The 21,626-nt window shown below is 42.1% G+C and overlaps 1 protein-coding gene and 1 long non-coding RNA gene across 4 annotated transcripts in view; one reads left to right on the top strand and one right to left on the bottom strand.

The window, feature by feature from the left end:
* Positions 1–21,626, top strand: part of GSE1 (Gse1 coiled-coil protein) — a 770,474-nt gene that overhangs the window by 132,846 nt on the left and 616,002 nt on the right. The gene's annotated exons all lie outside the window — the stretch shown is intronic.
* Positions 6,322–9,757, bottom strand: LOC116422051. Its single transcript, XR_004232645.1, has 2 exons — positions 8,855–9,757; positions 6,322–6,725 (listed from the first exon to the last, which is right to left on the bottom strand). It is a non-coding gene; the product is annotated as an uncharacterized LOC116422051 (long non-coding RNA).

Below are 21,626 nucleotides of genomic sequence, written 5' to 3'. Positions count from 1 at the left end.
AATTATTTATTGAACGCCATTCCCATCATTTTCCTTCTTGACCAGGATTATTTTTTTTGCACGTTAGCTCTCATGCTACCTAGACATTGCTCAATTATGAGCTGCTGAGAATAGGCATATAAGGACTTCAGAAGAGATCAATCAGGGCTAGTTTAGGCAAAGAAATCTTTGTGGAGGTGGGTTGTGGTTTATTGGGAAAAAACATTGAACACTCAAAGATTCTAGATCCACATCATTATCTTTCTCCTTGAAATTCTTCTGGGTCCCATTATTATTTCTATGCAAATGATCCTCAGATCTCTATATCCAGCCCTCACCTCTCTCCTGAGTCCCAGTCTCATATCACCAACTTCCTTTTGGCTCTCTCAGATAGGATGTTGCATAGATGTCTCAAGCTCAGCATGTCCTAAACAATTCATTATTTTCCCCCAAAAACCCTCCAGTCTTCCCAAATCTCCAAATCTGTCCAAGGCCCCAGTATTTTTCTAATCTCTCGGGGTCTCCGCTTTAGTATTATCCTCAACTCAGCATTCTCTCCCCCCTCAAATCTAATCAATTTTGAAATCCTCTCAATTCTCCCTGTGCAGCATTTCTCTTCTGACACTGTCCCCACTCTGGGGCAAGCCTTCATCATTTACTCCTGGACTACCGCAGCAACTTGCAGGTGGGGCTGTCTGACACAAGTCTCTCCAACCATTCTAGTCTATGTTCTCCCACTTTCCTGAAGGGCAGATCTGACTACGTCACTCCACTATTCATTCAGCTTCAATAGCTCCCTATTGCCTCAGGATTAAAATGCTCTGTTGGGCTTTTCAATCCCTTCACTGCCTAGTGCCTGTTGACATTTCCAACCCATTTGCCCTTCCCTCCTCTCCTCCTGCTCCTGGACCCAGCAGTACAAGCTTTCTTGCTCTTCCTCAGACACAACACTTGGTCTCCTGACTCTCCCTTTGCACTGGCCATGTCCCATTCCTGGAAAGTTCTCTCTCTCAGTTCGTGATATCATTGATTCTCTTTAAAAACTTGACAGTCTTCAAGACTCGGCTCAAATCTTTCTTTCTTCAGACAGGAGATCTTTCTTAGTGCCATCTGCCCCCATACCCCCTGCCTCCAAACTAGTGTTTTTCCTTCTTCCTTTTACACTATAGATTTTGTTTGTACATAATTGTTTGTATGTTGATTCCTCCACTAAAATATGAACTCTTTGATAATAGGAACTGTGCTTTAATTTCTCTCTATCTTAGTACTTACCATAGTGCATAGCACTCAATAAATGCTTATGAACTCACTGAATGATGGTATCTAGCTTCAAAACTTTGGCCAAATCACTGGCCTGCTAAGAATCTCAGGTTCCTCCTTTATAAAATGGAGACATTGGATGTTAATGACATCTAAGGTCTCTTCTAGCTCTAAACCCTATGATCTTAGGATGTACAATTGGACTTGGACAGGGACTCGAAGGATGAATAGAACTGAACTAGAATCCCAGAATCTCAAAGTTGGAGATCATCTTGTCCAATCCCCTGCCTGATGCACAAATCCCTTCACTATAGCCAACAAGCAGTCATTCAGGCTTAGTTGAGGGACAGGAAGCTAAATTCCCACCCAACATATTTTTGGACAGTTGGGAAGCCAAAATCATCATCATGATTGCCGTCATCATTGTCATTATTATATCCTGGGCATGTGTGTTGCTTTCTCATATGTGAACCAATCTGATGAGTGAAGACCTCAGGATTCAGTTTTCTCTGGAAAGATGCCTGATTTTCTCTGTTAGTCTTTCTTTTTTCCTTTTTGGATACACACACATGTATTTATGTATATGTATATGCTCACATGTCCATAGAGAGAGGTATATATAAATCTATCTATCTATAGAGACATATAGAAATATATATATATATAGAAAATCTATATAGAATAAAGAAGAAATATATATGTAGAAATACATATGTATATATATATATATATGTCACATGTCCAAGGTCTTATATTTTAAATATAATATATATTTAAATATATAAAACCATATTCATATATTATAACATATAATAATACTATATTTTAAATGTAAGGCCCTGGGAATGTGAGCAGATGCTGATTTATATGGCTGCTATTCCTATTTGTACAGCAACCACCATTCTCACACCTATCCAGAAAAGACCACAAATCCAAAGGTGCGCAAACACACACACACACATACACACACACACATACACACACACGAAGGCCGAGAAGAAGGCCAGATTCTGCCCAGACATATGTTGATGAGCTTTAGCAGTCCTCAGACTCACACGTGTGCACTCTCACGCAGTCAGCACTTCAAGCTGCAGGCTGATTAGCCAAGCTCCTTAGGAAAAGCAAAATAGGAATAAAATTGTCAGGTCCTGAGCCAGAGAGTAGAACACCTCATAAATGTCGCAGCCAGTTCCAGGCCGGGGCTTGGAGCTGGGAGGCCGATCAAGGCTCCTGTGACTTCTCTTTTCTATTTCAGGGGGACTCTCTGGAGCTGATTCCTCTTTCAGTGGAGACATGAGGGACAGGACAGTGTAACTATGATTCGTTCATTCATTTAGCCGTGGGATGGAGGAGTGGAAAGAACCTTCAGAAAATCTAGTCGAATACCACATGACACCACTGAAGCTCAAAGAGCAACCTGCTAAATGTCTAGAGATCAGGGGCTCTTAACTCAGGCTGTGCCATAGACCCTTTGGACAACCTAGAGACCCCTTAAAATCATGTTTTTAAATGCAATAAGATGAAATAGTAGAATTACAAAGGAAGCCAATTATATTGAAATATAGTTATTAAATAATTTTATATAAAGCTCACAGACCCCAGTTTAGAATACTGGCTGTTGAGTGTAGCAACTTCAATGTAAGAAGGATAGATGGCATTATACCCATTTAGAAATGCACAGGAGACAAATTCCAGAAAGTGTTGATAATAAAAACCCTTGGCCCAGATGGCTGGACACAAATGCCCCAAGTAGAAGTAACCAGCAAGCTAGACTAGAAGACCTAATAAAAGGAAATCAATGGTGTCACTCAGTCTTAGTGGGATGAGACCCATTATTAGTATATGTCCCTGAAAGAGTATATATTAATAACAAGAAATTGGATAGGTAAGGGTTTTTGTGGTGTGTGTGTGTGTGTGTGTGTGTGTGTGTGTGTGTGTGTGTAAGAAGAACAGAATAGCATTTTATATTAAGAAAATATATTCCTGTGAAGAAAACCAACAGGCACAGTGGGGAAGCATGGCAGAGAACATTTGGGCGAAAAATCACTGAAGGCAAAAATAGTCATGGTTTTAGTGATTGGAATATACTACAAACCACCTGGACGGAAAGAGAAAATAGAAGAGGTGTTTAGTAAACAGATCACAAACTTGACATGAAGGAATGATTTGGCAATGGGGCTCTTTAATTATCCATACTTTTCCTGGAGCTCTCTCTCTACCAAAAGGAGAACTAATAACTTCCTGATCAGCGTTCATGATAATTTCATCCTTCAGAAGGAAGAACAAACCAGCAGAACAGTGACTCTTAATGTCCAGGAAGAATAGCTTAACAGGGCGAGCATGATGGGAACCTTGGGGCGAAGTGCTCAGTTAGTTGACAGGCATTTTTTAAGGCAGTATTGTTTTGGACACTGTACTATACTAGGTGTTGGGAACACCAACAAAGAAGTGAAACAGTCCCTGATCTCCAGAAACTTTCGTTCTATGTCTTTTAATTTTTGATAGAAGATAGGAAATCTGGACAGAGTTCAATGTGCCTTCTAGGTCAATGGAGTGTCAATGATGTGACATGGGTTAGTTTGCCCTCAGCTGCATTTGAAATGAAGCTAGGCAGGTAAAAAGTCCTGTTGTGTTCTGCTCTGATCAGGCCAAAAGATTTTCTTTTGACCTTGGCACCATATTGTAGGAAAGACATTGATGTGGGTGTTAGCAAGTGCCCAGAGAAGACCTTTAAATTATCCCATATACGAATTCTTGGAAGGATGTGAGAATATTTAGCAGAAGAGAAAACAGAAGGATGGGAGGGAGTGGGATAGCACATGAGAGATCTCTTCAAGTATCTAGGATGAAAGATTAGATTAGCTCTGATTGACCCCATAAAAGAGAACTGGGCCAAAGGAGGGAAATTTACTGAGGCTTGCTGTAACAAGTATACCAAAGAGGTCTGGTGTCTCTGGAGAGAACAGGTTCCCCTCACTATAGGTAGGAGAGAAGGTAAGAGGGCCACTTGTTGACTGTGAGCTATAAGGGATGTTTATTCAGATATGAGTTGAATCAGAGCTTCCTTTTACCTCTGAGATGCTGCAATTATGATTGCCCCAAAGTAGCACAGATAGCAAGAACAAAACCAGGATTCAAATTCCGATTCCCAGTTATATGCACTTTCTGCTTCTCCATTCTGCCTTTCTGAATGGATTAATGTGTTTTCTCTCCTGGGTCATGCATCTGTATCTATATGAACTTTTCGGTAATGACTGTATTTTCAGGAATGAGGGCTGATGGGGGAGTAGGCACATATTTTAGAACAGATGAGTCTGTAGACATCCATCATTCACACTCTAGATGATTGTCTACCTTGCTTTATATAAGAATGTGCCAGCCCCATATGAACCCATCCCTAATGGGCAGTATTTTTTCCCTGAGGCAACTGGGGTTAAGTGACTTGCCCAGGATCACATGCCAATAAGTGTTAAGTGTCTAAAGCTGGATTTGAATTCAGTTCTTCTTGTATCCCGGACCGGTACTCTATCCACTGCACCACCTAGCTGTCCCCTAGTGGGGAGACTACAGACAGACCAAGTTACCATAGTACAAGACCAAAGGATAATGAAGTCACAAGTGGAAAGTATTTTAGAGAGCATCTTGTCCAATCTGTAGATGAGGAAACTGAGACCCAAGGAGGTCAAAGTCACAAGTAGTAGGAGAGGGTAGAGAGAGGGTTTGAATCCAAATTCCCTGATTCCAAATACTATTGTTGTTGGGGTTTTTTTTCACAATGCCTGTGCATTTATTAAACACCTGTTTTATATGATGCACTTGGATAGGTAGCATTAGGAATGCAAAGATACTCTTTGCCCACAAAAAACTTATATTCCACAAATGAATTTTGAAATTATATTTCAAAATCGAATGCATTCTAAATCATATTCAATGATGAAATTAATATTGGATGCATTTATAATTATATTTCAAAATTTGAATGTATTATAATTCAAATTCCGTGGTGAATTTTGGGGAAAGTCAGTAGATAAAAATTTATTAAATCCTGACTGTGTACCAGGCACGATACAGAATCAGGAAACAAAGAAAAGCAAAAGACAGTTCCTGCTCTCAGAGAGCTCACAATCTAATGAGTAAGACAACATGTAAAGGATAATGCACAAACACTATATATATACGATGCTTTAAGAGAAACAATTGAGGAAAGGTACGAGAATTCCTAGGAACGGGAAAAGGCTTCCCACCTTTGTAAATGGGGAAGGGTCAGCCATACTGCCTGAGAGAAGAAGAAGGATGACTTTCAGCTGGGGGTGGGGAGGGCTGGGAGGAAGAGGTGACATTGGGTCTGGACTTGCAGAATGGGAGCAGAGGTATGTAGCCAGGTACCACCTGGGTCTGCCCCATCTGGCATCGGGACAATTAGTGCGGAGCAATCACACGAGAGCTTTCTCCAGGGAATGGCTCCCTGCTCATTTCCAAGTAAGCCCGTGTGTTTGTTTGTGAGGGATCAGACAGCACCTCCAGGGCCTTGCCCACCATCTCTTTGTTCACATCTCCCCTTCACAGACTCCAAAGATGCCAATTAACCCTGTGTTCCCTTCTCAGGGTACCTACTTTATCTCAATTCTGGGAAACCACAGACATTTTTTTTAATGGGATTGGATCCAAGGATCTCCTCGGGCTCACTCCATCCTCCCTCTTCAGCTTATTCTCTCACTTTTCTCCTACACGGATCGTCAACTGGACCAGTATCCTCAGCATCTGCTCACCAATCTGGAAGGGTTGGATGCTGTAATGGATGAAAGGCTAGAGTCTAGCTCTAGCTTCGAGGCATGAGTTGGTCACTGGACTTTATCAAGCCTCAATTTGCTCATCCATACATTGGCACAATAGATAGAGCCTGGGTCTGGAGAAGGGAAGACCTGAGTTCAAATTGACCTCAGACACTTACTAAGCTAATGTGACCATATCCGTTTGTCTCAGTTTCCTCTGCTGGAGGAGGAAATAGCAAACCTCTGCCCCAAAACAAACCTCTCAATTGGGTCACAAAAGAGTTGGACATAACTCAACCACAACAAGAACAATGGAGATGATACTGTTGTGAAGATGAGTTATACATAGTAACATTAGAGCAGTATATAAGTATCAGTGATCATATCTTTGCTCACAAGGATCCTCCCATCTTCCTCTCTGTTTAAATAAATCCCAGTGATCCTTCAAAACCTGCTTCATGAAGCTGAGCAAGTCTCTTCTCCGTGGGGAGCCTTAGTCCTGACATATGTAGAACAAGGGAGCTTGGGATAAAGATCTCTGCGGTCTCTCCTGGCATTAATAACATTCTCTCTCCGAAGGTCGCTTCCACCCATCACATTTCATGTTCTAGAATCCCCTCTCTGATGTTCAGTGCTCCAACATTCTGTGATTCTTAAGAGTTGTCTGTGTGTTGACCCAGAAAAGCCTTGTTCATATTTTCCAGGAGGATTCAGCTGTGTGAGAAAGGAGGAAACTATATTCAAACCTGGTCAGTCCTTCCCTGAGTCGATCAAAGAGTTAACCTCCCCCTGTGGAAGTTCATAGGAATAGAATTTAGGGCCAGAGGGGATTTTCAAGCTTATCTATTCAGGGCTTCTTACCCTGCCTTATGTCCTGGACCCTTTGGTCAAACTCACGAGACCAAGGACAGATTTTTAAAGGCATAGAATAAAACATATATATATATATATATATATATATATACTCTCTATAAAGGAAGAGATAAGACAAAGGCAGAAAGGCTTTACCCTTGTCCTGAAGAAATGCCAGCTCAGAATGCAAATGGAAGAAGTCTTTCCTATAGAAAATGGTATCTTTCAAATGTCCCTGAAAAGTGATTTTTGTCAAGCCCCTAAACACTTAAAAGAGACCTATAATCAATTAACAACATTTGGCCTAACTAATCACATGGGAACACCACTTCTAGTATAAAATCCTTATTCTAAAGCTGGAATCACACATAGAGGTAATATGTCAGCCATAATTTTCTTACTCCAAATATATAAGGCATTATGCTAGGTACAGAAAATAGAAATACGATATGGCTCTCTGTCTGTCTGTCTGTCTCTGTCTGGTTTTTTTTCTCTCTCTGTCTCTGTCTCTGTCTCTCTCTATCTCTCTGTCTCTGTCTGTCTGTCTGTCTCTCCCTCTCTCTGTCTGTCTCTCTCTGCCTCTGGGTCTGCCTCTCTGTCGCTCTCAGCTCTTACCCCCACCCAACACTTCCTGCCCTCAAAACGCTTACATTCTAATAGTGGGACAACATCCACACAGATTGTATAAATAAAATACAAAATATATACAAAGTAAATACTAAATCATTTCTGGGGTAGGGGAAGCCCTTGAGAATATTCTGTTATATATGTTAGTTCTGAGCCCTTGAGATTAAGTTTTGGCACAGAAATGGACAGAGAGATGGAACAAAGGCTGCAGATTCACAGCCCAATGATTTGAGTTTAAAAAAATCTCCATAGTGCCTTTGACATATTCATCTCAGTAGCTATACTCAAACTTTTTCTGAAAACTCTTCAGATCATAGATTTTAAAACTAGAGAATACCTCAGAAATCATCAGGTCCATTCCCTCCCCCAGTCTTGTTTTAGAGATGAGAAAACAGAGCTAAGTTAAATCACCTGCCCAGAGGTTTAATAAGTATCTAAGGTAGAATTTGAACTCAGGACTCCCTGACTACTTCCAGTTTCATGTTTTATCCACTATGCCACCTAGCTGTGAGGCAAAGGCAAGTTGCTACTTAGTCACCAAAGTAGCAAAGGAGATCTAAAGTAATAAAAAGGGAGAAAGTAGAACTGTGAGTTAGAATAATAGTTAATATTTATATTTTGTGGATTTATTATTTTATGTATTTTTGGTGTATTTTATGTATTTATGTAGTGCTTTAAGGTTTGCGAAGCACTTCACAAATGACTTTATTTGATCCTCACAACAATCCTTTGAGATTTAAGTGCTGTTAGTATACCCATTTTAAAGGTGACGAAACTGAGGCAGACATTTGTTAAGGGACTTGCCCAGAGTTATACAGCTAGTGTCTGAGGCTGCATTTGAACTCAAATCTCCCTGATTCCAGATCTGGTTCTCTGATCACTGCCCTGTTTAGTTAGAATCACAGTGAAACAGAAGGGGACTTATCAATTCTATCATCCAATCTCATCAGTTCACAGAATAAGAAACTGAGGTCTACAAATAGGGAGTGATACATCCACCCAGGGTGTCCCTCCACACTTTGAAAATACTTTCTCCTTACCTCTGCCTTTTAGAATCCTTGGTTCCCTTGAAGACTTAGCTAAGATCCCGCATCCTGTATGTTCTAATCCTCCCAGGTGCTTAGTACTCCTCTGCCAACCCCAGATATGGCTTAGTATTTACTTTGTCTGTATTTTGTATTTATACTTATGTATATATTTTTTTCTTTTAGAGTACAACCCCCTTGAGGGCAGGCACAGGTACGTTTCTGTCCACATCCCCCACATCCAGCACGATGCCTCCTTTGCACATTGTAAGCACTTAGTAAATGTTTTGATAGATTATCTAATGGCAAATTGGACAGTTGCAGTACTTCTGATACTACCTTTGTCAGTAAACTTGTTATTTTTTCCATTTATTTTTCTCCATCTGGTGGCTTTGAGAAATCCTCAAATGTGCTCCCCATTCAAGGAATTAGGAGAAAATTGGGGACCAGGATCCTTTTGTCCTCAGGGTTCAAAACTCCATCAAGCAGGGTTGGGTTGGATGCTTGGGACCCGGTAGAGCTGGGATGCTGCTCTCCCAGTGCAGGGCGGGGGATTGTTGTTTCCTCAGGAAGGGGAGAGCTCTGGAGATCACTGGCCCAGCTGGCACAGAAGCACCACTCGGGGCTCAAGTTATTCAACAAAGAGCTGGTACCTTTGTGGGTAGACCCAGTGCCCACAGACTTCAGCCCCTGTGGACTGTCATTTAAAAACAGAACAGAACAAAACAAAACAAAAAAAAAAACATTCATCTCATAGTCTCTCTCATAGTCCTTCCATTTGCTCACTAGTCAAGAGCCTCAGAGGAAAGATAGGGGGGGGAGTATGGGGGTTATGTGGGGGAGGAAGGCTCACCCCCCCCACCTTCCAGTCTCTGACCCTTGCCCTGCCTGGCCAGTTGGGAGGGCAAGCCTGTTGTTTACCCAGATTACATTTCTGCCAGCTGCCCCTGACACACGGCTGTTACCATGACAACCTTTCAGCATGTCAACACAGGCTTGTGTGAAGGGGCTGCCGCCTCTCAGTTCCCTTTATCTCTCCACTGAGAATTGAAATGGCTTCCTGGGAGGCTTGGGGCACAAGCCTGTGAGAATATTCCTAAGACAAGCTTCTCCTCTGGCCATCCCCAAGACCCCTACTCCCACCAGGCGTGGCCCCCAACTCCCACTCTTGCAATAATAGCTGTGGGTTTTTCTCCTAGGGAAGAGGGGAGGATGAGGTTTCCTGAGGGGATGGTTAGTTAGGGAGGAGCATGCTGCAGAGGGAGGTTAAGGATATGGCTTCAAAACACAGAGAGACGCAGGTGACAAAATCACCTGAGGCGTCCATACCATCCAGGGACCCATCCCCCAAAGGCTCCAGAGAGAAAGCGGGCAAGGTTTAGCCACTGGCTGGACAGGACAGCTCCTGTTTGCCGGTTACTTAAAGCCCCTGTCCCAGGCTGTCATTGAATCCTTCCACTGAGGATGAAGTCCCTTAGGATTCAGAGATCCCAATTCCTTAAATTTATAGAAAGGGAAACTGAGTCATACACCAGAGAAAAACAGATGGTAATCAGAAGAGCTGGGATTCTAAATCGGATCCTCTTGCCCCTAAAAGCAAAACTCTTTCCATGACGCTGTGGTGTTCAAGCTTTGCAGTCTGATTTTGGTGACCCTTTCCTCACAATGTGATCCCAACCTACCTTTCTGACTTTATCCCCAATACATCCCTCAATCAGAGCTTATATGATGTCCTGGATCCCAGCTGGACTTGGAATCAGAAAAGCCTACCTTTGTATACCACTTCAGATAGTTACCAGCTTAACTTCTCCCAAACTCAGTTTCCTAGTCTACACAATGGGGATGATGAGACCTGTAGTGCAAATCTCACAAGGTTGTTCCAAGATCCAGTAGCATCACTGGGAAAACTTGAAAGTGCTACACGAATGCTAGCTATTATCATTATTGTTCATCATTATTAATTATGTTAATATTACATTAATATATTATTTAATATAATTATACTCTATTAATTATAATATCATTAGAACATCAAATTAATATATTATTATGCCTTCTTAATGTGATTATGGTAAGAGAAACTTGCTATTATTGTTAATCGTTACTAATGTATTTATTCTCCTTAATATTGTCTGTGCTCCAGCCAAGACTGGTCTGTCTTTGTTTACTTTGTCTACTTATTTACTAACTTTGTTTCCCTCCCCCCCAGAATGCCCTCCATCTCCCTTCTCCTCCTTTGACTCCTGCAAAGGCTTATAAAAAGGAGCCAATGGAGCAATTACTGCAAGTAAGTTAGTGGCAGACTCACAGTCAGAACCCCAGCTGGAAGGAGCTCTGGAAATCATTTGGGCTAACTCTCTGATTTAAAAAGAAGAATTTAAAGTTGGCATTATTTTAGTAATAATAAATAAAGCATTATTTTAAAAAGCAGTTGATTAGCATAAACACTGAAAAAAACCCATAAATAGAGAACACTTAGAGGAAAGAATTTTTACATTTTTATGACAGACACTATTGGGACAGGGGAACCAGACTTCCCATAATCCAGCCAGCACTATGTTTTTCCGATCACTTCCCATCTTTGCCAGTTTGATGGGCATAAAGTGTGTGGCCATAGATGCGAAGCTCTCAGAGACCTCAGAAGCTCTCTAGCCAAATGCTCTTGTTTAACACAGGAGAAAGACTAGAATCTAGGAATGTAAAGGTGATTTGCTGAAATCCACATGAGGAGGCAGTGTCAGAGGCAGGATTAGGATAGATGTCCACTGACTCCAGAGCCAACCCTCCTTCTACTTCCCCTACCCACTGCCATGGCAGAAGATGCCCATTCTAGCTTCTGTCTACCCACACTCAGATCTCTGAGCCCAGAACCAGGGAGCTGTGGGAAATTAGGGGAAAGGGACTGGTATTTTAGGAAAAAAATGCCAAGTCTAGAACTCCATCCGTTTTTCATTTAGATTAGAGAGAACTGGGTTCAGATCCTGTTCCTTCCCCTCGCTGCCTCTGTAATCTTGGACAAGTCCCTTGCCATCTCTCCGCCTCGATCTCTGCTGCTTTAAATAGAGAAATGGGCTGGATGATATCTAAGGTTTGTGATCCAGTTACCACCTCCCCGCCCCCACCTCCTCGCGGGGTGTTTATCCGGGCCCTCCAATGAAGACCTGACTTTGACTTTGGCACCAGCCAGCCCCACATGTATCTCACATGCTGAACAGATGCCTGGAAATACCCTGGATGCAAACCCTACTTTTCAAGAGTATGTTATTTTTGAGACCTGATGATGACAAATTATTTTTTTGAATGCTTTTAATTTTTTCTTCTCTTGGGAAAGTGTCAGAAGCAATCTGCTTTTCTCTGTCTCCCCGAGTCCTTCCCCCTTCTCCCCCCTTCTTGTTAGCCATTCTGCTTTGAACATATTTCCTTTTTATCATGGAGCGGTACTCAATGGCAAAGGGTGATTCTCAGATAGATTGTCAGGGAGGGGATCAGGGTAGAGTTTGCATCACTCCTGACAGCTAATTAGTGTTGTCTCCCTGCACGGGGGCTCATTTCATATGGTATAGATCATCATTTGACTGAAATTGCGCGATGGTCCTTTAAAGGGAAGGCACACACAGTCTTGTCAGCCGCAGACTTCCAAGTCGGTGACTTCCAGGGAGAGGGGTTTCCACTTTGATTGCCGATCTGGGAGATGCCCTCCCGGCTCCCCCTTCTTTTCTCCCCCTCTTTACCTCCAGTTCCTTGGATTCAAATCTTTCACATCCTCCAAGAAGGAGCTCAAAGGCCCCTTCTGTAAAGGCTTCTCTGGTCCCCCAGCTGGAAGCTATCTCCCTCTCCTCTGAAAGCAGCCAGGGCAGCTCAGAGAGACAGTTTGAAGTCAGATTCAGAGTTAGGAGACCTGGGTTTGATGACTCATTTACTGTGTGATCACCGGCAAGTCATTTAAAGGCTTATCCTCTCTTCCCTCACCTGTGGAATAGGCTCGATAACATTCACACTCCCTACTACACAGTGTTGTCGGATGGAAACTTTAAGGAGCTCTGGAAACATGACTTGATGCCCTGAATTGTTGTAGGTTAGTATAACGGAAAGAGCATTGGGTTTGGAGTCCTTGCAACAACTATAAGAAGTAGATACTGTTATTATCTCCATTTTACAGATGGGGAAACTGAGACAGAGGTAGATATTATTATCCCCATTTTTCAGATGATGAAATTGAGGCAGCAGTGGATACTGTTATTATCTTCATTTTTATAGATGGGGAAACTGAGGCAGGCAACAGTTAGGAACTTACCCAAGGTCACAAAGCTGATACTCATCAGAGGCAAAATTTCCCAACTCTACACCCTATAGTTTTCCCACTGTATCATCTGTCTGAGGATATACATAATTGTTATGATTCTGTCTACCTTTTGACTTCATCTGCTGGGATGCAAGTTTGAACCTTCAAATAAATGGGTAGAAGTAGCAAGAAGTGAACTTTAAGTCTCCGGAGAGAGGGAGAAAGTATAAATGAAGAGAAAAATGAAATGCCAAAAAGTCCCAAGTGGGAACAGCCTCTGTTTTGAGATCTAAACCCAGAGAGATTAATTGAACATTTGTAAGCATTCAATTTAGAGGCGGTCTCTTGAAGTTTTTTTTTTTTTTTGCTTTTGCTAAGATGATTGGCCCCGGCCCACTGTTTAAAAAAAAAAAAAAAGTCTGCTTTTTTGACTTTGGAGAAACAGCCGTTCAGCCTTTGCATTGAGCTTCCTTGGAACGGGGAGCGGGTCACAGGATGCATGAAAAATCCTTGATGATAAATGAGCAGAGAGCCTTGCGAAGCAGAGGAAGAGATTGCAGACCCTGAACTTGACCTCATTCTACCTTTCGACCTTTAGGTATCTCCTGAATGTGTCCTAAATCCCTATTAGATTGTAATCTTCATGTGGGCAGGACATTGCCATCTCCAAACTTATCTGCCCCAAATTTGGTATCCGTTCCTTACATTTAGCACAGGTTTCTCTCACAGGAAGCGACTCCCATCGCCAGGGCAGAGGCAGGAGAGAGGAACCTGTATTTTGGTACAGACCTGTGATTTCATTGGTACAGGGAATTCTCAGCGAGGAAACTCCCTTGGCTAATGTAGATCAGCAGCTGCTTTGCAACTTCTGCTCTTAGAGTGTTACCCGGGGGGCACTGGGTGGTTAAGGGACTCGTCCCCCAGAGTCATTTGTCAAGTCTACGTCAGGGGTGGGACTGTTCCTATCTCCGAGACGTGTTCTCTATCTACTACCTCGGAGGCGTCAGACAAGCTGCCTGAAGACCCATAATAATCGCCAATGCAGCCCAAACCACATTAAAACGTAATCAGACTGTTTTTGTTCTTGTACAATCATTTTTCAGTCGTATCTGATTCTTCGTGACCCCTTTTGAGATTTTCTTGGCACAGATACTGGAGCAATTTGCCATTTTTTTCTCCAGCTCATTTGACAGATGAGGAAACCAAGGCAAACAAGGTGAAGTGGCTTACCCAGCGCCATGCAGCTAATTAGGTGTCTGAGGTCACACTTCCTGACTCCTGGCCCAGCCGCAGCCTCGCTGCTGAGTACTTAATAAAATGAATACAATCGCATATAGATAATGCCAATTTGTTTTTTTCCAAGTCAGTATGAGATTGGCAAGAATCCTTTTGTACAGCTAAATGTCTCCATTTCTAATAATAATAGCTAACATTTATAGAGTACTTACTATGTGCCTGATACTGTGCTAAGTGATTTAAACTTACTTGTTTCTCACAATAATCCTGGGAGGTAAGTGCTGTTATCAACCCCATTTTACAGATGAGAAAACTGACACAAATAGGGTAAGGTGGCTTGCCCGAGGTCTCATGGCTTATAAATATCTGAAGCTACATTTGAACTCAGGTATTCCTGACCCCAGGCTTAGTGCTCCTTCCACTTTGCCACCCAGCCATTTCTATTTGAGTGTGATATCTCTATACCACACTGTAAATGGAACACACACACACACACACACACACACACACACACACACACACACATCCTCTTCTCTATTTAGTTCAGTTTGATCACCATTCCATGGCCACTCTCATGTTGACTTTTGAGATACTCAGCTCCTGGCCCCATGACCCACACTATACAGGAAGATGGGGCTCTCAGGTCAGACATATTACGAGTCAGCATTCACACAAAACCATTGCTTGTGATCCCCCACGACTGTATTTCCACACAACCAGAGAATATATTCATTCAAAGCAAAAGACATTTAATTTAACAGTGTGTGGCGGTAGAAAGATGAAATCACTGAGGAAACACCTGCCATAAGTGTAGTAAAATTAATGACTAGAAAGTTTTCTCCCTTACCCAACACACAGACACACACACACTTTCCCCCATAGATTATCACACTCTATTAGATTATACTCTCCATGGGGACAGGAATCTTGTCATCTCTAAACCATGTTAAATGTGATGACATTTGTAAAATGCTTAGAATAGTTCTCGGCACATAATCATTACTTAATTACTCCCAAATCTTACTGACATGGCAGCCTGTGGCCAGGGAAGCCAGAGATCCTGGGAAATTTATACCAGTGCTGCTGTGTGCTCACATTGTTCTCTGGTTTGCTGTCAGGTGAGCCGTTTTCTCCAGGGCAGGGCTCTCCCGGACAGTGCTCACCACCGCCATCTGCTGCTCACTGCAGCTATTTTTCAGCCTCTTGGGTTTTGTCAGCAATTTTAGCTCCTAGCCAAAGGAGCTATTTCAGCTCCTCGGAAGGGAGACTCTAGCCAGCTGTCCCCAACCGGACAGCCAGAAAAGCCATTAGCCACATGTCTATCTCTTGAACTGACTCTGCGTCTCACTCCCTAACCCCTATCTACTCTCTCACTTGCAGTTGGAATATTCATTTCAATTCCCTTCTACATTTTGTACAGAAAGAACCTTGCGAAGCTTTAAAGCTCTCTATAAATGTCAGTTATTATTATTATGCAAATTTCACCCTCACAGCAAGACGGAGAGAGTCAAGATGGAGCTGATGATCTTTGTCATATTTTCCTGTCAGTAACATGGTTGGTGTCTTCTCTCTACTTTCTTTCACTCATTCATTTATCATACTTTTAAAAAACACTTACTTTTCCCCATGCATTATATTCTATAAAGGGAAAGGTTTTTTTAAGTTAGATAAAAACGAATTCTTACTCACTGAACTCACTTTATGGTAATAGAATAAGACACATAGACAATTTTAATATGCAGTATCATATAAGAATAGTAGAAAGGTACAAAATGCTGCAGTAGGGCTAAAGAGAAATGAAAAGGGGGGATACTGGGGATCAGGGAAGGCTGCCTATAGGACAGAGATGTCAAATAGATGCCCCGTACTTCTGGTATCATTCTCTAGGTAGGGGTCCTCAAACTACGGCCCACAGGCCAGATGCGACAGCTGAGGACGATTATCCCCCTCATCCAAGGCTATGATGTTTCTTTATTTAAAGGCCCACAAAACAAAGTTTTTGTTTTTACTATAGTCCGGCCCTCCAACAGTCTGAGGGACAGTGAACTGGCCCCCTATTTAAAAAGTTTGAGGACCCCTGCTCTAGAGTGTCTGAACCAGATTAAAATGTAATTGGGAAGTATTTAACAAAGTAACAAACAACAAACACAGATAACATTACATTTTAAAACTAATTAAATGCTCAGGCTGCATATTTATGTATGGATTATTGGTGCATTTCTCTTTGAATGTAGCAACCAATCTGGGAAGTGGCACTTAAATTTAGCTTTAATGAAGAAGCAAGGATCAGCTGAGAAAGAACTGGGGATAGGTCTCCAGACATAGCCACAGTGTAGATAAAGGCAGACGATGGTGTGTGTTCCAGGTGACAGTTTACTCGGAGCATATGAAGGGTAGCAATACAGTGGTTTTCTGTGGTTGTGGGTATCCGCAGAGTGTGCAATTGACCTGAGCCTGCTCGTCTCTCTCTCTTTGGTCTCTGGAGAATTAACACAATGCCCTGTTGCAATGATTTGCTCATTTTTAGCTAGAAATATACATCGGTCTCCTCTGAAACTGACAGGGTACAGATAGATGATGAAGGCGCAGTCCTCCAGAAAGAAAAGGCTCAAACCATCTCCCAGTCAAGGACCAAACTTTATGGTAACATTGTAACAAGCGAGCTAAGTTCCTTGGCAGAACTTGCAACTAACCAAGGAAGAGATGGTTTGTCCTCTGCAGAAAGTTGAGAGCATAATCACAATAGCTCATAGCCCCCAGTTAGGAAAATTCCCAACATTCAGCAGAGGCTTTGCCTAAATTTAAAATTTAAAAATTAGGGAGGGGGGCAGTTAGGTGGTACAATGGATAGAGTACCAGCCCTGAAGTCAGGAGGACCTGAGTTCAAATGTGATCTCAGACACTTTAATACTTCCTAGCTGTGTGATCCTGGGCAAGTCACTTAACTCTTATTGTCTCAGCCAAAAAAAAAAAAAAATTAGGGAGGGAAGGAGATAAACATTCATAATGACCACTATGTGCTAGGAAATGTATTAAGTATTTTTTTTCTTTTCCTTTTTTTTTTTTTTTTTTGCAAGTATCTCATTTGATCTTCATAACAACCCTTCAAAGTAGATTCTGCTATTATCCCCATTTTCCAGTCGAACAAACGGAGGCAGGCAATAATTAATATACTGGCCAAGGATTACACAGCTAATGTGTAACTGAAGCCACATGTAACCGTTGTTAGGTCAGCCTAACTCCAGGCTTGGCACTCTATTCACTATAGCACCTAACTGCCTGGAGATATTGAGGTAAACGAGTGAAAAGAATATGCAAAAATATCTCTTACTCGATAGGCACAGGGGGAGGAGGTTGGAGGAAGAACAGAGCTTGTTTTTTTAGAACTTCCCTCAGATCCTGAAGAGGTAACTACATCTGGTGTTTTGGCCCAAAGCTTCCTTTCTGAACAGGGGCTATTACTAATATCTTTTGTTTTAGCTGAAGTCCTGGCTAGGACTGGGGAGGTCGACACCCCTTGTTGTTGCTCAGCTCTTAAAGGCCCCCTTCCTTCTCCTCTATCTTTTTCAGACTACATTTGCCACTTTTAGAATTCCTAAATATGTCGCATAAATAGCTTTCAGTTGCTGAGAGGGAATTTTTGTCCCTCTGAACTACAGATCCCATGATGCTGGTCAGTTCTCATATTTTTCTTTTCTTTCTTTCTTTCTTTTTTTTTTTTTTTTTCTTTTGCTGAGGCAATTGAATCACACAGCCAGGAAGTGCTAAGTGTCTGAGGCCAGATTTGAACTCAGGTCCTCCTGACTTCAGGGCTGGTGCTCTACCCACTACACCAACTAGCTGTCCCTCATAATTCTCCTTAGAAAGGAAAAAGGCTTCAAAAAAGGATGGCAGTTGACCAGGGAGGGCCTTGAACACCAAGGGAATGAGATTATATTTTGCTGCTGTGGCTTCCCCAGCCCAGACCACCCCTTCCTCTGTCCCACTGCCCATTCAGAGCTAAATGAGGAAAATAGATTTGTGGGTTAGGACCCTCCTGTTTTGTTCTCATTTAGCCTGTTACTTGTTTCTTCCTTGGGTATATGTGAAATGTGTCCACTGACAGATAAGTCAGACCCTTGCGTGACTAATTGAAACCCCTTTATGTTGCTGGCAGCCTTCCACATATTTGAGCTCAACCTAAGCCGAGCGTGTGGGCCGCTCTGGTGTTTGGTGACTTACGCTATTATATACCACCGCTTAAAATGTTCAGTCGTCAGCTCCTTAAATATCTCACTGTTCTGTAAACTGACCCTCCCTGCCCTGGCTGAGCTGGCGTTTGGACTCACAGAGGAATAACGCATTGGCAAGGGAGTGCTTTTTAATATGGCTCCTGTTGGCTTTGAGGCTCCCTGGCTGCTCGGAGGATGGTTTAAAATACCCTTCCACACGCACACATATAGAACCGCGGAGACATCCATTCAGATTTACACGTGTGTATTCGTGTATACCTGGCCTTACAGGCTCATCTAGCTTTAGATAGCGTTGTAGACCCGCCACAATCAGGTTATCGCCCTGCCTTCCCAACTTCATCTCCTACGGTATTTACATTTCATGATACAGTAACTCTGGATTGCAATCAGTCAGCCAGCATTTATTAAGCTCCTACTATGTACTGGGCCCAGTGCTAAAGGCTGGAAATTCAAAGAAAGGCAAAACATGGTTCTGCCCTCGAGGAACTCCCAGCCTAAATCAAACAAGACATATACTAAATAAATTTCAGGTAATCAAAAGGAAAAGCACCAGCATTAAGGGAGTTGGGGAAAGGCTTCTTTCAGAAAATGAGATTTTAGCAGAGACATAAAGCCAGCCTTTCTTTCTACTATGTCTAGGCTGGAAATTGTACTACCCTTCTTTAGCAGGGGAGTCTTTCCCCGGCTCCAATACCTCCTCCTCCGAGAAGCCTTCCTCAGCGATGCCTTCAAGAAGCAGCATTCCCTTTTCCAGCTCATGTGGCCCTTTCCTCTCTACCTCTATACTGCCATGGTAAACCATTGTTTACCACCAGTATCTCTGCCACACACAAAAAAAAAAAGCGGGGGGGGGGCGGGGAGGGGATCATGAAGACTTATATAAGACTGAAAAATGACTGAACCACAACAGGTGTTGGTCATAGTGCTAAGCCCTGGGAATTCAAAAAGAAGCAAAAGCATTTTCTGCCCTCAGGGAGCTCACATTTCAATAAGGAAAGGATATGTAAATAGATAGAAACATGCAAGATACATCCAGAGAAAATGGAAATTAATCTGAGAAGGGCTGGCTCAATAAATGGAGTATTGGAGGAAGCTAGGAAAAACTTCCTCCCTGAGGAAGTTAAGTAAACCCCTCTGTGCCTTGGTTCCTGATCTCCAAAATGTGGGACGTAAATGGCCTGGAAGGTCCCTTTTAGCTTAAAATCCTTCCTTAAATGGTTTCTAAGAGTCTTTTCTGAGTCTAAATGCTATGAAGGACCAAGCTACAGTGTCCTGGCTTCTCACTTTAACCCGTGTTCTCTCGACTCACCTTCCCTCAGAAAAGAAAAGCAAATTAGGGATGAATGAGGTTTTATTGGCTTCCCGTTTCCCTCCTACCAGTGCCTTTTATCCACCCCTTAATGACCTAGGTAGGCTTGCCTTTCCAGTCCCCACACGCTACCAGACCACCTTCAGTCTGAAGATTCCATCCCTGTTTTGGTGCTGTGACTCACACTGCATTTTTGTCTCCTGCCTAATGCAGTGGGCACGGAGGCATGTTTGGTATTATCATTGGCGGCTTCGTGCCAGTGCTATGTTTAACTCGAGCTCTTTTCCAAAAAACAAAGCCCTTGACTATGTGTGTATGTGTGTAGATGTGTAGGTGTGTGTGTGCATTATATGTGTGTATGTGTGTGTGTGTATTGAGAGGATTGTGGGAATTGAGTGAACCACACTCACTCCATCTTGTGACTCAATTCTGGAGCTAGCTCAGTTTCCTTTCTATTCAATTATGGGTCTAATCCAATTTCTGTCTTGTGAGAAAACTTTTATTCAATTATGGGAATTGTGAGAAAACTTTATTGCATTATTTGAACCTAGCCCTGAGTGGCTGAGAGGTTGGACCACTTCTACTTGTTGCTTAGAGACCCCTAACTAAGCAGTCTAGGTTATGGTGACCAGAAACCCACTCAGGTCCCAAGATGAAGGAGTTTTCTCACAATCACACATCTCAAGCAGCTCGTACGCCTTATTTGAAAATCGATCCTGGGATGGTCAATCAGTTGTTATTTCTGTGTTCCTTTGATTGAATGCAGACACTAGGGGAGAAGGGAAGTAATATCTCTTTTTCTGATTTCAGGGACGTGCACTTATTCATTCTCCCCTTCCCAACTCGGAAAGTCCCTAATCTTTTCTCCAACTGGAAACCAGATTACCAAATTTTAGATGCTGGTTTATAGTCTGTTAATTGCTTTCTTTTAATCACTTGATCTTATTTGATTGCTTTGAATATGTAAAAATCTGTCTCTCTATATTCAGGTCTTTGGATTAACTGGGAAGTCCAGTGACTTGTTTTTATGACATTTTTGCTAATAAATTATATGGCTCAGTTTGGGTTTCCATAGTTTGTATTAATTATCCACCACAGTATGCAGGTATGTGAGATAGAAATTTGCCTGCATATATGTTTATAGATATGTATGTTCATATATTTATGTATGTGTATATATGTGTGTGTGTGTATGTATATATGTACGTGAGTACATTTATGTGTATAGGTATGAATATGTATTTAGATGTGTATAAGTGCACGTATGCATGTAGGTATATATTGTGTCGACATGTATATGTAGATTGTTTGTGTGTATTTAAGTATGTGCAAATTTGGGTATGTAGGTAGGTGTGCATCTGTGTATTGTGTAATTATATATGTAGATTACATATGTACATATATTTTATAGATATGCATGTACACACATGTGATGATATGCATTGCACATGTGTGCATATAGATGTACATGTGCGTAGGTGATTGTGTGTAGGTGCATGTATAAATAAAAGAAGCATTGTAGGTGCGTTCATCATGTATGTGATTACATGTGTATGGGTATATGTTTTATATAGGTATGTATGTATAAATATGTTTGCATGTATCGATATGTGTATATTAATATAGATATACATATGTGGGATAATTTCTGACATGCATGTGTGTATGTACATGTATGTGCATGCACATGCATGTGTGTGCGGTACATGTATGTGTGTGCACATATGTGGTTTTCAATTCTCCTTAAAACTCCTTAAGCAGCAGAACCAGGGTGATTCTGGCCAGTGCCAGGGCTCTACCTCAGACGGGAGGAAGCTCAGAATGCCCATACTAGCCCTTCCCATCGTATACTGCGGGACCCTGGCAAAGTCAGTCTGCCAGACTGACTAGAGATTAATGATCCTTCATGTAGGATTCTCCCTGACAATGGGCAAATCATAGAAAGACAGAAGATGATGACTTTCCATTAGAGCTCTAGAATGATGTCACTTCGGCCCCATCTCCCCCTGCACCGATTGCAGAATCCCTGAAATCTATCCTGCTGCTTAGCCG

The sequence above is a fragment of the Sarcophilus harrisii genome, chromosome 2, assembly GCF_902635505.1.
Source record: "Sarcophilus harrisii chromosome 2, mSarHar1.11, whole genome shotgun sequence".
Taxonomy (NCBI): domain Eukaryota; kingdom Metazoa; phylum Chordata; class Mammalia; order Dasyuromorphia; family Dasyuridae; genus Sarcophilus; species Sarcophilus harrisii.
This window is presented reverse-complemented; position numbering and strand designations above follow the sequence as displayed.